We start from the raw sequence: 16,323 nt of genomic DNA on the forward strand, positions 1-16,323 counted from the left end.
ACATTTTGAATCTGTTGGACCAAAGATACCTCAATTCCCTAAACTCTTATTAATTTACTGGGGAAACATACCAGGTCTCTCATAGTCAGTAATCAGAACAGTGAAAATTTTCTCTGTAAGTTCTGAACATCCTTGCACTTTTGATTTTGGCAGAGTGAGCCTGAGGATTAATTTCTAGATAGAGTAATGGTACTTATTAATGGGCCCTTTATAAAAGAGGCAGTGATTTTCAAAAAGGCAGTTTCGTGCCTGTGTTCCCATCTTTGCTCTGCTTAAACTATATTTTGCTGAGGAGTAAGTAATTGGCCATGAAGACACTGCTCTGAAGGGGATTTAGGGTTTCCACTCTTGTCTACCTTTTGAGGCTGCCATTTCCAATTTCCCAGTTAATCCCTCTGTGCATGAGTCATGGGGTCCTCCCAAGCCACGATGGGCCGCTACCTTCTGTGGCACCATGGTCACCCCGAGGGGGAGTACGGCAGTGGGAGTCTGCCGGCCGGAGAAGCATCCAGCCTGCACCGCCCCTCGGAGTGGTGTGTGGATTTATTGCAGAATTGATGAGAGAGAATGATATAGTTAATGTTGCAAGACTGTTTTCATTATAACCCTCTGTTTGTACCTCCTCATAATTTTCTGACAAATTGTCTCTCTCAGATGGAATCTTTCATGCTTAGTCTTAGCCCAGCAGTACATTTTCCATCCCTGACTTTATAAAGAAAAATTTAGTCATTTTTGTCCAAGTCCAAAAAGTACCAAGTAGTAGTTCCTTTTACTGAAATAAACTACAAAAACTGTGACATAACATAAATCATGAATTATGTGTATCACATGCAAAATGAAAGTATATTAGAATACTAGATATTTTGTAGGAGAAAATAAGAAATTAAGAAAATTAGTTATTGAATGAAAAGTTGAAGAAAGTACAGCCTTGTGAGTTTATATGTTTAATAAATTATATATTCTAGAGAGCTGGAAATGACTTTAGTTCAGTGCCCTAATATTACACAGAGAAAATGGAAGTCCAGAAAGATAAAATCGTTCACCCATGTGGGTGACTCACAGCCAGAACAGATCAGACTGAACTTAAGGTAGTATGTGTTAGATCAGATTGAATTTAAGGTAGTATGTTTCATATATGTGCTTATTCTCACATTTAAATAGCACATAGAATGTCTGATATAATTTGATTCTTTTAGTAAGTAATTTGGGGATGATTTTAAGTAAAAAGAAATAATGGGAATACCTGTGTGGCTTAGTCGGTTAAGTGCCTAACTTCAGCTCAGGTCATGATCTCTCATTTCATGTGTTCAAATCCTACATCCAGCTCTCTGACATCGGGGCAGAACCTACTTCAGATCTTCTATTTTACTAAAAAACTTTTTTTTATTATTTATTTCTTTTTGAGAGATAGAACATGAGTTGAAGAGGGGCAGAGAGAGAAGGAGATGCAGAATCCAAAGCAGGCTCCAGGCTCTGAGCGTGAACCTACAAGCTGTGAGATCATGAGCTGAGCTGAAGTCAGACGCTCAACCAACTGAGCCACCCAGGCCCCCCAAAGATAGTTCTTTATATAGGCAATATTCTACTATTTGACAATATTTTAATAAGTGTCCATGCAAGTTCTCACACAATTTTATCAGATATGATTTTGAATAGTTTCTACTTAATTTTTCAATAGGATAAAGTTATTAGTTTGGCATCTGTCAATTTATTTTTTGCTACTCTATTTTTCTTTTTCTCATTATATTCATAGTGTATTCAATGTAACCAAACTACAGAATAATGGCACTTTCTATAACTTTTTCTGTCATCTATACAAATAAAAAGTGGTCCCTAACATGAGCACTGCTTTTTTCTAAGAAGTAATACCCATGCTCAATTTTTTATGGATTCACAGGCATTTTAAAAAGGTCTGATGTCATCAGTGTGACTGTCATGTAACAGACACACATCCCAGTTGCTTAAAATAATAAATATTCCGTTAACTCAGATATCTGTGGATTGAACAGGCAGTTCCCCCGTCTGATGTTGACATAGCTTCCTCTTAGATACGCAGCCGCCTGTCTCACCATGGTGTCCCTGCCTGGTTTAGGAAGCCTCATTCCCGTACTTGACAGTCATTTCACTATGGGCTGGGTGACTAGATCACATGCCTTTCCTTTTCCAGTACGTTAGCCGTTTTTAAACACATTAGAAGTCCCAAGGAAGAGTATAGATATATATATATAAGACTATTAGACATCTAAGGTGCAAACCCGGTTGGCTATCATTGTTCATAGCTGAGCATTCCATTAGCCAAAGAAAGTCTCAAAGCAGTCAAGATTCATAGGATGAATAGACTCCACCTCAATAATATCCTAAGAAATGCAATTAAAACAAGAGTTAACCCCTTTTTTGCTTTATTTAGGGTTTTTAATAGACTTTATTTTATAAAGCCACTTTAGTCTCACAGCAAATACAGAGTTACCATGCACCTTCTGCCCTGCTCCTCCTCCCCGCATGAGCAGCCTCCCTCACCAGTCACATCTCTCACCAGAGTGGCTCATCTGTTACTATTAATGCACCTACATTGCCACATCATTATCGCTCCAAGTCCTTTAAGGGTTCACTCTTGGTGTTGTACATTCTGTGGGTTTGGACAAATGTATCATGTTGTGTGTCTACCATTATGCTGTCGTAAAGAGCTATTTCACTGCCATAAAAATCCTCTGTGTTCTACCTATATATTCCTCTTTCTGCCTTAACACCTGACAACCTCTGACCCTTTTACTGTCTCCATCCTTCTGCCTTTTCTAGAATGTGGTATAGTTGAAATTAATTATACAGTCCGCCACCCTTTCAGATTGGATTCTTTAATTTGGTACTATGCATTTAAGCTTTTTCCATGTCTTTTCATGGCTTGATAGCCTATTTCTTTTTAGTGCTAAATAATTGTCTGGATGTGTCACAATTCTCCTACACAGTCACCTACTGAAGGACTCTTGATTGCTTCCAGGTTTTGGCAATCACAAATAAAGCTGTCATAAACATGTGTGTGTAGGTTTTTGTGTGAACGTGAGTTTTTAATGCCTTTGGGTAAATACCAAGGAACATGATTCCTAGATCAAGTGGTAAGAGTATGTTTAATTTTGTGAGAAACTAAATCATTTCCAAAGATGCTGTGCCATTTTGTATTCCCAGTAACAATGAATGTACATTCTTGTTCCGCATTTTCACAACTAGTTGATGTTGTCAGTGTTTAAATTTTTTAAATATTTATTTATTTATGAGAGAGAGAGAGAGAGAGAGAGAGAGAGAGCGAGCGCATGAGCCAGGCAGAGGCTTGAACTCAAACTGCGAGATCATGACCTGAGCCAAATGCTTAACCAACTGAGCCACCCAGCCACCCTGATATTGTCAGTATTTTAAATACCATTTTTTAACTTAGCATACATTTTATTTTCTTCCTTTAATATTAGTTTTAAGTACATAATAATACACACTTCAAGACACATCTTAAATATATCTTAAACATATTATATCTTGAGTCTATTGTGCATGTGAATGTATATATTTATATTTACATACAAATATACAATATTCCTGGTTGATCACCTGATAGTCTACCACCTAAAGATAGTTATTTAAAGTTTTATTTAAAGTAATACAATATAAAATGAATGCATAGTGATAGTTGGCAGTGAGATGGGATTTCTTTTCCTTTCTACAGGATAACTTGAAACCTGTATCATTCTTTAGAATTCTAGGTCTTTCGAATAGTTTAACATTAGGTATGAGCCCTAGAAGAATCAGATATATGGAGAAAAAATTATGCTCAAAGAAGTATATCTTCTGTTTACATGAAGCAACATGAAGGTCTAAACAAGAGAAGAAGTTAAATCTGTAATAATTAATTTATGTATGTAACATTAATTATTAAAATTATTTTTCAAGTAATTATTCTGAATAAATTTTATGGTACAGCATTAGGTGAAAAATACATTTAAATAATATATGCAATATTAGATCAAATTTCTTAAAAAATTACATGAGAAAACATAGTAAGTAAAAAGCAAAATATTAAATGGCAATTATCAGCATTGCTCTTTTTATTCTTATACTTTTTTTGGATTCTTTATTTAATAAGCATGTATTTTATAATCAGTTGGAAATCTATGTGAATCGTAGTGAATTCACTTCATTTGATATAAAATAATTTTGATTGATTTCTGAAATTAAAAACAAAAACATGAGTTATCACTGAAAACCTAAATGTTTTTAAAACCTTATACAATAATACATCATGAAAATTTAAAATAGTACTATGGCAGTTGTCCTGTTTTACTTAAGAAAATGCAGAAATAGGTATTCAATTTTCAAAGCCGACAAACTCTTTTTTATGTAATTGAGACTTTGAAACCTGACAAGATAGGATCTGTCTATGATTTACAAAAGACACACCTGATCCCAGATCAGCAATACTTTCTTGTTCTGTGAGTCTGCCCTCTAAAAATAATATCAACTGCATCAGAGAAGTCTTACTGACCTAGAAAAACCTATATGGGAATCTAATCTTTAGTTATGAGCCATTGAATATTAGATAAAGAAATGCTTTAATTTTCCTCCCCAGTGGATTTTTATATTAGAGTGAATTTAGTCATAGGAAACAAAATAAAGTGAGTAACTGTCGTAACCCGGAGGCCCGGTCCGGCGTGCTCGTCCCCTGCGTTCGGTGGTACCTGTTTCGTCCTCCAGGGCAGAGAATCATCATGGGTCCTTCTCCTGAGGGAGAGAGAGAAAAAGGGGGCAGGAGAGGGAGACGCAGAGAGTGAAGATAGCACTCACGGTTTCCGATCAGGCGAAAGAGAGAGAGAGCTTTATTCAGAAAACTGTCTCTTATGAAGGTTTCAAGGCAGAAAAACAAAGCAGCTGACCAAGGTCAGTTACCAGGTAAACAGAGTCAAATGAATATCAAAAGAAACGCCCAGATTTGCCTCAGCAATGCCGGGAAGGGGGGAGTTAGCACTGAATAATCCAAAATACGGTTTTGATCTTCTGTGCATCTTGGCCACTCCACGTCTTGCCCAGCATGACAGACGCCAAAGTTATTTTGACCAGGAAATGGCAATCTCCAGCCTCCAGATGTAAATCTTGTTTGCTGGTTCACTCTCTGGAGAGTGATAATCCTTGCCTGAGGCAGACAGAAAACTTGGCAGCCCCCAACAAGTAACCAAAGACTTATGAGCTCTCCTTTCCCATTGGGTGGGAAAAAGCGAAACTTGACTACCCTGGTTATGTTTTTCTTAATGAAGACAGCACTTGCCTCACTGGGACTAACTAGGTCTGATTCCTGCACCTGCCGTCACATATATGAATATTCTAAAATGGAGCAGTGTGTTCTCAGTTGAGTGTTTCATTAAAGTAACTTGATTTGATAATTTTGTTGTAAATATTTTTTGCTTTTGCTTAAGCACAAAATAAATGTATAATTCTTATAAAATAGCAAAACTCATGTAGGCTACCATAACCATTATATGGACAACCTCCTTCACTTACTTTTCTGATGTATTCTATCCAATCAAGATTCCTATTTAGAATTTACTCTATGTTTTGCATGAAGAACTGTCTTCATGAGGCCAAACAATATATATTGAGTTGTTCCTAAAGATTACATTTAAAGCAGAAAATGCAATGTGCTATTACATCAAAATAGTTTTTGAATTATAATTTTATTTTAAACAAAAGTAGTGAAAGATAAGTTTTTCATAAGCTGAACACTTTTATTTGGATTCCCTCTCTTCTAAAAAGAAATAGCTGTGGTCTATTTCATTATAATTATGGATAAATATTCTTCTGGGGATCATTTACCTCAAAGTCTATGAAATTTCCTACTGTTAGCTCTCCTAGTACTTGAGTAGCCATACTTATTTGGCCTAACCTTTTTATGTGTCTCCTCATCCAAATGGAAAAATACTGAGATTTAAGGCAGAGAAAAGCTGTAATGCCTTACAGAGTTCCAGCAATCAAAAAATGATACTCCCATTGGCTTTGGGTGATAATGATGTCTTAAAACAGGTTCATCAATTATAATAAATTTACCACTCTCTTTAGGGTGTTGATAATGCAGAATGCCATGCATGTGTGGGGGGAGAGGGTATATGGAAATCTTGGTACCTTCCATTTAATGTTAGTGTGAACTTAACATTGTTATAAAAATAAGGTCTACAGGGGAACCTCAATGGCTCAGTTGGTTGAGCCTCCAGTTTCAGTTCAGGTCATGATCTCACAGTTGTGAGTTTGACCCCCACATTGGCTCACTGCTGTCAGCACAGAGCCCGCTTCAGATCCTCTGTTCCCCTCTCTCTCTCTGCCCCTACCCTGGTCTGCTCAGTCTCTTCTCTCTCTCTCTCTCCCCCTCTCTCTCAAAGATAAAGAAAACATTAAAAGAAAAGAAGGTCTGTTAACATTATATATATCTGAATATGTATGTTGTGCATATATATGAATATGTATATATATTTATACACATATATATAAACATTAAAGAACTCAAACAAAACCAGATTTGTATGCTTAAGAGAGATCCAGCCTTCTCTTTTGAGAATATCCAATACAGAATGTCTTGTGTAGTCACATATGCAGTAAAGAATAAATATGTTCCCTTGATTTCTTCTTTAAATTATGAGTTAAGTTATTGCAGGGATATTAATATTGTTTAAGTCAATTCAATGCAATGATTTATGTGATTTCTTAGAGGCCATGAAGAGTGTAACTGACTGAATTCTCTATTCTTTAGATAAAGAAAATGTATTCTGAATATTTTCTAGTGACTTGTTGATAGTTTGCGTATCAGTATGTCACCTGAAAGAAATGGCTATGAAAAAGACCTATATTTGTTGTCATTCTCCATATTGAATAATACCCCCCAAATTCTTCTCCCCCTCTTTAATTCAAGGCTTTGTGGAATAAAGGCCTCTATACATGCAGAGGTCTACTTTGGGATGTGATAAGCTATAACAATACAGTTCTAACTTTGTAAATTGTATGAGCTATTGAAAGAAGTTAATTTGTAATTCACATTTTTTCTCATTTTTTCCCCTGTAGCCAATATGCAGATACCTACTTTGCTCTTTTTTGTTTCTAGAAAAGAAAAATAACTGCATCGTAACAACTTTCTACCAAAGGCAACGGACACTTTTATTTAAGGTCATTTGTATCCTTTAACTGCACAAGCCTTTGAGGTTTCAGATTGTTTGTATAGCTCTAGATTCTCAAGTCATATATTCAACTGGCTATCCCACTGACAGTTTTATACAAATCGTGTCACCTTAATTTATTTAAAAATATCCGTTGATAAACTTTGTTTTATAAAACATTTGTTTTATAAAAAAAATTATAGGGGCGCCTGGGTGGCTCAGTCGGTTAAGCATCTGACTTCAGCTCAGGTCATGATCTCACAGTTCTTGGGTTTGAGCCCCACATCGGGCTCTGTGCTGACAGCTCAGAACCTGTTTCAGATTCTGTGTCTCTGTCTCTCTCTCTCTCTCTGCCCCTTCCCTGCTCATGCCTTGTCTCTTTCTGTCTCAAAAATAAATAAACACTAAAAAATATATAAATAGGGACACCTGGGTGGCTCAGTTAGTCAGTCATCCAACTTTGGCTCAAGTCATGATCTCAGGGTTCATGGATTCAATCCCTCTGCCGGGTTCATCGCTGTTAACACAGAGCCTGCTTCAAATCCTCGGTCCTCTTCTCTCTCTGCCCTGACCCCACTCATATACAGATTCTCTCTCAAAGATAAACATTAAAAAATTATCCACAGATATGGAAATTATCACGTTAAAATTTATATCCATGACTCTTTGCATCCCTTCTTCAAGGTATTGGAGATGATATATTAGACATTAGTTTGCAGAATGCTTACCAGAATACTGGTGGTGTTTGTATTTGGGTAGAAAATTTGTAATTGCAAATCATCTGTCCTTGAATTCCAGCACAATTGTGAGGGCCTCTTGGAAGCACACAAGCAGTGTGTGCTCACAGTCACACTCACATACGTAAACAAACACACAAACGATAGAAAATAACCTTCACTGTAATTTATTGCAAAATCAGATATTTTGAGCAATCATGCTATATTTCAGTTGGTGACCTGAGTCTCAATTCTGAAACTCCAAGCAGAATTTAACATTGTCAGCAATCAGGACCTCTCCTGACCTTTTGTTCTTAACTTAGTCTCTTCACTAAAACACAGGACTAATTGGCCAGTGTTTGTGCTTGGGAGGAAGGAAGGGAAGAACAGTATGAAATGTGTATACTCTAAACGCCAGGTGCCTTAAATCTTCTTTGAATTTCACTGCTTTTTATGCTTATTTTATGCAAATTAGGACCTGCAAGGACTTTAGCCCTCAGTTAAATCTGAGTGTTAATAAAATTGAGTCGGATCAATTTTGAATGCAAAACATCTCATTAAATTAATAAAATTGAGAATGGAAAGTACTCATTGTTATTTTGGATATGGTCAATATTTTAAAGGTGTTTACTTTGTATAAGCCTCTAGCTTCATACAATTCTGTTTTTAAATTTCACCTTCATTTTATTACATACCGATCCATGGATTCATTATTCAGTACACTGAGTATAGCAAAAATGAATCCATTGAAGGGCACCTGGGTGGCTCATTCTGTTAAGCGTTCGGCTTCGGCTCAGGTCATGGTCTTACGGTTCATGGGTTCGAGCCCCTCGTCGGGCTCTGTGCTGACAGCTAGCTCAGAGCCTGGAGCCTGCTTCAGATTCTGTATCTCCCTCTGTCTCTCTGATCCTCCCATTGCTCGTGCTGTCTCGTTCTGTCTCTCAAAAATAAAAATAGAAAACATATAAAAATTTTTTAAAAAATGAATACATTGAAGAAAAGTCTGGGAAATTCAACTGAAATCAACTGCAACAGTTATATAGAAAATGAACTTTTTGGTACTAAATAGTAATAGAAAGCTATGTTAATCAGAGATTTCATGAATCTAAAATAGTCATTCATTAACAATTTACAATTTTTTCTTGGGAAATATGACATTAAAATTACTTACAAACTATTTCCTAAAATTCTATAAAATTAATGGAAAAGATCCTTTTATGATAATGATACTAACATATTTTCCAGTGATCATAAAATTAAATTTGATATATAAAATATTTTGAATACCAAAGTAAAATATCCTTTTTACTTTAATGAATCTGTAGCTTCATTTATTAATTGACACTACACATTATTTTTGATTTAAATCCATTCTTATTTCCCACAAAAATGTTCTGGAAACTTATCTGAGCTACCCGACTTAGAATGTATTATTTTCATCTCAGTGATTAAGCTAATGATTTATTTTCACTTACAACCTTGTTTTCCTTAAGATTGTGTGCCTAAATGATAGTTTAACTTTGCTTCCAAGAGTGCAACATTCACTACTTAAAAAGAATCATAGTTTTAAAATCCCAAAGAATTTGCTGAAGGATATAGTTCTCTAGAAACATAATAGAAAATTTGTCTTCCAGGTTTTAATTGGATTAGTAATGAATATATCTAAATTGACATTATGGTGTGTATATATATATATGTGTGTGTGTGTGTGGAAAAATTAGCATACAAATATTTACTTAGATTGGATTCAGATGTATTACTGACAACAAACTGAGGGCTGATGGGGAAGCTGGAGGGAGAAGGGGGTGACGGGCATGGAGGGGGCACTTGTGGGGAAGAGCACTGGGTGTTACATGGAAACCAACTTGACAATAAACTATAAAAGACAAAGAAGATAAAAGTGAAAAGTAAATAAATAAGTAAGAGACAAATGTATTTACGTGTTTATGCCTAATAGAAGATTTGAAGACTGAATCAAACAGGACAGTTGCTGTTAGGGATAAACAGACTTCCTACTTGTCAACGAAGCACAACACCAGGAAGAGGCAAAGCCCCTTCTCAGACTGGCTGTAAAGTAGAGAATGAGAAATACAGAGTGATGTGACAACGGGACATATTCTGTGACCAGAGATCTTGGAGAATATTAACAATAGATTACTCAAATGGGTATATTGGAAAATATTAGGGAACAGATTGTTTTAGTAAAATAGAAGTATGCGAATAAAGGATAATCAGAAAAGAGTTGGAGACTGATATCAGTGGTCACTGATAGCAGTGATTTCTAATATAAATCAACAAAATAACTAATTAGATAAATATTTACCATGTTTGAATATTTTTTATTTTTTGTATTTAAAAATTTTTATATTTATTTATTTTTGAGAGAGAGAGGAAGACAAAGTGTCATCAGGGGAGGGGCAGTGAGAGAGGGAGACACAGATTCCAAAGCACGCTTCAGGCTCTGAGCCTGAAGATCAGCTCACAGAGATCACGATCATGGCCTGAGCCAAAGTCAGATGGTCAACCAACTGAGCCACACTGATGCCCCCCATACTTGCATATGTTTTGTTTTTGTTTTTTTACAAATTATTTTGGACTACATTTTAGCTAAGTATTTTCTTACCAAAAATGGTCAAGTATATTCTGTGATTTCTCACATTTTGCCAGTGAGTATGGACTGTGATCAAACCTAAATATGTTCTTGAGAAATTTATGTTAGGTGACATTAAAGACAACTAGAGTTGGCGTTTGGTCTCATTACATAATACTTTCATGCTAGTGTAGCTAGTATGTGAGCTATCTATTTTTAATTATATTCCCAGGATAAAGACATAGACTCTATTTTTATTGCATCATTAACTTATTGCTTTAATGAAGGGTTCAATATGTTTTAAGAATTCAACTGAGACACAAAGACTACTAAGAATGTCTAGAACACGATGATATGTATCCTAATTTTGATAGTCAAATAAAAGATGAGAAAGAATACTTGAACAAGTTTCAAGGTTTTGAATATAGCAAGTCTGAAATAAATCAGTTTCTAATCAAAGTGAATATAGGATTAGGAACAAGAAATCAAAACTACTTAAATTATAATATAATTTTATTTTAATCCTATTTGAATGATTGTGATGCATACATCAAGTGTTTTAAGATAAAATCTACAAGCAGAATAGATACATTAAAGCAAAACCAGTCAAGATAATGTGTGAGAATTTAATACTTGTAAGTTTGTTTTAAATCACTGGTTTCTGCCTTCACTAGTTGAATGAATTTGAACAAGTTACTTAACCTCCATGCAGTAGTCTCATTTTCTTCATTTGTAAAATAAAGATATTAATAGCTAACTCCTTGGGTGTTTTGATGAGTGAGAAAAACATTCTGAGCCTAGAGATGTAGGCATGACTGTTGTCCAGATTTTCTTTTTTCTTTTTTTAATTTTTTTAATGATTATTTTTGAGAAAGAGAGAGACAGAGCATGAGCAAGAGAGAGGCAGAGAGAGGGAGACACAGAATCTGAAGCAGGTTCCAGACCCCAAGCTGTCAGCACAGAGCCTGCTGTGGGGCTCGAACTCACAAACTGTGAGATCATGACCTGAGCTGAAGTCGGCCACTTAACTGAGCCACCCAGGCACCCCCAGATTTTCTTAAAAACAAAAAAAAATTACTCATGAAAATTACCAAATAAGTAACCCATGGTAACAACCCATAATAGTGCAAATAAAAGTGCATAACCAAAATCATGCAAAAGATTCTAAGTTGTCCTAATTAACAGAGAGAGATGATGAAAGAGCTTTTATTTCTGCACCAGAAATATCAACCAGATGGAACAGAATCTTCATTCTACTTCCTTTATTTCTCTGACTCAGAAACATGTAGCCTGTCTGTAAATGGCTACAATGTCCTCAGTGACAGGATAGACAACTTATAACTTTTAAGGCCAAATATTTTTTTAGTTTTTTTTTTTAATCTTTATATATTTTTGAGAGACAGAGAATATGAGCAGGGAAGGAACAGAAAGAGAGAAGGAGACAGAATCTGAAGCGGGCTCCAGGCTCCAAGCTGTCAGCAGAGACCTCCAAGTGGGGCTTGAACTCCAGAACTGGGAGATCATGTCCTGAGACAAAGTTGGATGCTTAACTACCTGAGCCACCCAGACACTGCCTAAGGCCAAATATTGATGCAGGACAGAAAAATTTGGGTTCAAGTATCTCTACAGAGTTTGTTTTTTCCTGTGCCATTATATCCTAAAAAGGTATTAATGAATAAAAGGGCCATTGTCTTTTTTACCTTATTATAGACTACGGAAGTTTTCCAATAATGCTCTTTCCCTTGGTGATAACCAGGTGAAAGAGGCGAAAATAATCTCTACATTACAGGAGGTAAATACGTGAGGGCAAAGGTACTAGAAAGGAGAGCTTGTATCTCTTCAATATCTAGCAGAGAACATTGACATTGCTTGTGGTTTTGATGTCACCGTGGACAGATTGGATACAGTTAATGGCATATAAACAAGCACCAAATACATGCAAAAAGAGTCTAGACATCTACAGATGTCTTTGTGTTCATCAATGAAAAAAGCCAAAAACTCAGCATGTGGCAAGCAAAATCTTATTTTATAAGGGAAGAGCATTTCCCTACCTATTAGGAGTTATTTCCATGAGCTACTATAATTATGTTATAAAACACAAGAATATTTTATAAACTGTTAACTATTCTCAATAAAAAAGCAAAAGGCATTTTCTAATAAATAAGATGAATAGTCACCAAGGTAAGAGTGTTATGAAATTAAACAAAGTAGTTAAGTAGAAACTGAATGCGCAGACACATTGGAAACATCGGAATATATAGATATATTGTTAGACAAATGAACTCAGAGCACAAACCATGGAAAGAACTCCAAATATCTAGGAAGTCATATATATAAATATGGTAAAGAGGAAAGGGCTATAAACATAATGCAACTGACCTACAGATAATTTTTTTTTTTACAAATAAGAAACACTGTAAAGAGATCAAAGGCAGATAAAAGTTTATAGTAGGATGATGATATTCAGCCGTGCAGATTTTTTGTAGTAGAAAGTAATCCTCATGGTGGTCTAATGAACACAGATCAACATTAAAACACAGTGTGATAACACTTTACAATTTAAATTCAAAGAAAGTAGTGAGAAATTTCAGCAGGGGCAGTCCTTTTACTAGAAAAAAATATTAGTCACATAAAGGTTTCCTGTGTTAAAGTACGTCAGAGGACTGATTGCTAGGTTTTCACTGAGGCTCCTGGGTGACTCAGTTGGTTGAACGAGTGACTTTTGATTTCGGCTCAGGTCACAGAGGATCCCAGGGGTGTGGGATCGAACCCCAAATTGGGTCCTGTGCTGAGTGTGGTTGGAACTTGCTTGGAAATCAGTCTCTCTCTCTCTCTCTCTTTCTTTCTCTCTCTCTCTCTCTCTGCCACTCTCCCCGACTGTCACTCACTCTCTCTCTAAAAGAAAGTAAGAAAAAAAGAAAAGGAGAAAAAGCAAAACAAAGAAAAGAAAAAAGAAAAAAAAAAAGGAAAAGCATTGTGCATTACACTGAGTCATATTATCTGAAGTAACCTCTCTGACTGGTAACACGGTTTCTCCTAATCATTTCCTCTTGGTTTTCTTTCATTATGTTCTGTATTCTTTATAGTTTACTTCATAGGCTCCCTTCCTGTCGGGCTTCTTGAATTTTGTCTCAGGGTTTTATGTTCAGCCTTTGTCCTCCGCATTCTACATGCCCTCCCTGGGTGATCTCACCAATGAGTTCACCTCTGCTCTGAAATCAAAGCCAACAACAACAAAGGACCTCTACCTACACCTCTGAGCCAGATTGATATAAAATGACAGCAGCCGGACAGACTCGCCGATTTGCTTACAGAATCCTGTCAATCTCAGAGTTCCTTAATTTCGTGGAGGACATTTGCAGTGATCTCACTTATGCTGTTTTGTATTAGTGTCTCCACAGGAGCAGAGCCAATACAATGTATGTAGAGAGAGAGACAGACACTGGCTCTCCCAACCGCGGAGGCTGGCAGGTATAATATTTTCAGGGTAGGCCGTCAGACTAGATGCTTCCGGAGGAGTTGGTGTTGCTGCCCAAGTCCAAATGCAATCCTCTGACAGAATTTCCCTCTTCCCCTGGAGAAGTTGGTCTATTTTTCTTTTAAAGCCTTTAAATGATTGGATGAGGCCCCCCCTCCCTATGGAGAGTAACTTGCTTTATATAAAGTCTAACAACTTCAATGTCAATCTCACCTAAAAATATCTTCAAAGCAACATCCAGAACAAGGTCTGGATGCTGTGACCTACCCAGGTTGACATGAAATTAATCATCACGTTCTTCAAATAACTTCCTGACTGACCCACTTCAAATCTGCCCTCCCTACTGTAGTCAGAAAAAAGCCACCACCGAAAATGCATACTTGGTCCTTCTTAAAATATTTTATTTGTTTGTTTGTTTGTTTGTTTAATGTTTATTTATATTTGAGAGAGAAAGAGAGCAAGTGGGGTGGGGGCAGAGAGAGGGAGACACAGAATAGGAAGCAGGCTCCAGGCTCCGAGCTGTCAGCACAGACTGATGCAGGGCTTGAACCCAGGAGCCGCAAAATCATGACCTGAGCTGAGGTCGCCCACTTAACTGACTGAGTCACCCAGGTGTCCCGGTCTTAGAATATTTTAGAGACTCCTCATTGCCCAATAGAGGAAGTCCAAGTGGCTCCTTAACGTGGCATACAGAATCTTTTATAACCTGATCGTTCATAACTTCCCTGCCTCCCACATACCACTGAATCTCCACCTTATGCTCTTGGAATGGACTGCTGCTGGCAAATGCTGTTACTTTTATTATTCCCCCCTCCTGGAAGTTCCTTCTGGGTTATGTCTAAGCGGAAAATGTTAATCATCCTTCTAACCTCTGCTCTGGCACCAGCCCCCTGGGCTACATTCTTCCCTTCCACTGGTGAACTTAAATGCCTTTCTTAATGCTCTCCTGGTCCCATTCTTGTGACATTCCTATCATTATGTACAGTGTACCTGCTAATGTTTCTTCTCTGCCACTAGACTGTGGAACTCCTGACGGCAAGGACTGCTTCTCATTTACATTTAGGTTCCAGTCATTTAAACATAGGGCCACACAAAATTGTGCACAATAAATCTTTTAAAAAAAAAATTACTTCAGGGGCGCCTGGGTGGCTCAGTCGGTTAAGTGTCCAGCTTTGGCTCAGGTCATGATCTCACGGTTCGTGGGTTCAAGCCCCACATTGGGCTCTGTGCTGACAGCTCAGAGCATGGAGCCTGCTTCAGATTCTGTATCTCCCTCTCTCTCTGACCCTCCCCTGCTTGCGCTGTCTCTCTCTGTCTCTCAAAAATAAATAAAAAACATATAAAAGTAAAAAAAAACATTACGTCAACTACCCAATGAAATCAGTTAGAAACATAGTTATAAATAAGTAAAAAAATACTAAATGCAAATATGGGATAGGAGATAGGCTGATATATTTTAATAATAATAACTTTTAAACAAAAGAAATGCATATTTGAAGATATGTACAAGATAGAACACGTAGAAATGTAATTAAAAGCTGCTCTCTTACAATGAAAGACATGTAGTCAGCCTAATTACTTTTAGGGGTATCCCTCATGAACCATTTAGAACAGGAAGAAATATAGAAGGTAGATTTATGACTCACCTCACAGTGTCTAGGATGGAAAAAATAAAACAGCTGCACTTGTAAGGATGTTCTCTCTATATTTTTGTCTGCTCGTCTCTACATGTTCTTTCCTTCCTGACAAGGAAATATTGCTTGGCTTCCTATGTTACTCTCCTCCATAGAAAGTATACTAGCTTTTTAGAATTCAAGAACACTTTTTCTTGTGTAACCTCTCTGTACAAACCCTAAATGTTGCAACTTTTTAGTGCCACAATTGAATATGTTCAAATTCAAAGTAATGATTGATTTCTCATTTGATATAATTGTCTCCTATTAACTGGTTCTTTCAATAATAATGTATGGTGAAAAAGAAGTGTAACTGGGGCATCCGGGTGGCTCAGTTGGTTAAGCACCCGACTTCCACTCATGTCACGATCTGACAGCTTTGGAGTCCAGCCCCCCATTAGGCTGTCTCTGCTGTCAACACAGGAACCCACTTTGGATCTCTGTCCTCCTGTCTCTCTCTGCCCCTCGCCCACTAGCGTGCCCACACACATTCTCTCTCTCTCAAAAATAAATAGACATTTAGACAATAGTGTAACAGATTTCTGAGGAATAGGAAGAAGGGAAGGAGAGTTCTACAAGTTCTAGAAGGAGGGCTCAAAAAGAAAAGTTAGCAAGAGAAACTCAGATACAAAATATATGTCTTTATTTCCCAAAGTCAAAGCTTTTCATTCATCCAATGCTAACACATTTT

The 16,323-nt window shown here is 36.8% G+C and overlaps 1 pseudogene; it reads left to right on the forward strand.

Moving 5' to 3' along the window:
* The first annotated feature begins 429 nt into the window (after positions 1-429).
* LOC115286540 overlaps positions 430-16,323 on the forward strand; it is a 17,216-nt pseudogene continuing 1,322 nt past the window's right edge.

The sequence above is a fragment of the Suricata suricatta genome, chromosome 1 (assembly GCF_006229205.1).
Source record: "Suricata suricatta isolate VVHF042 chromosome 1, meerkat_22Aug2017_6uvM2_HiC, whole genome shotgun sequence".
NCBI lineage: Eukaryota > Metazoa > Chordata > Mammalia > Carnivora > Herpestidae > Suricata > Suricata suricatta.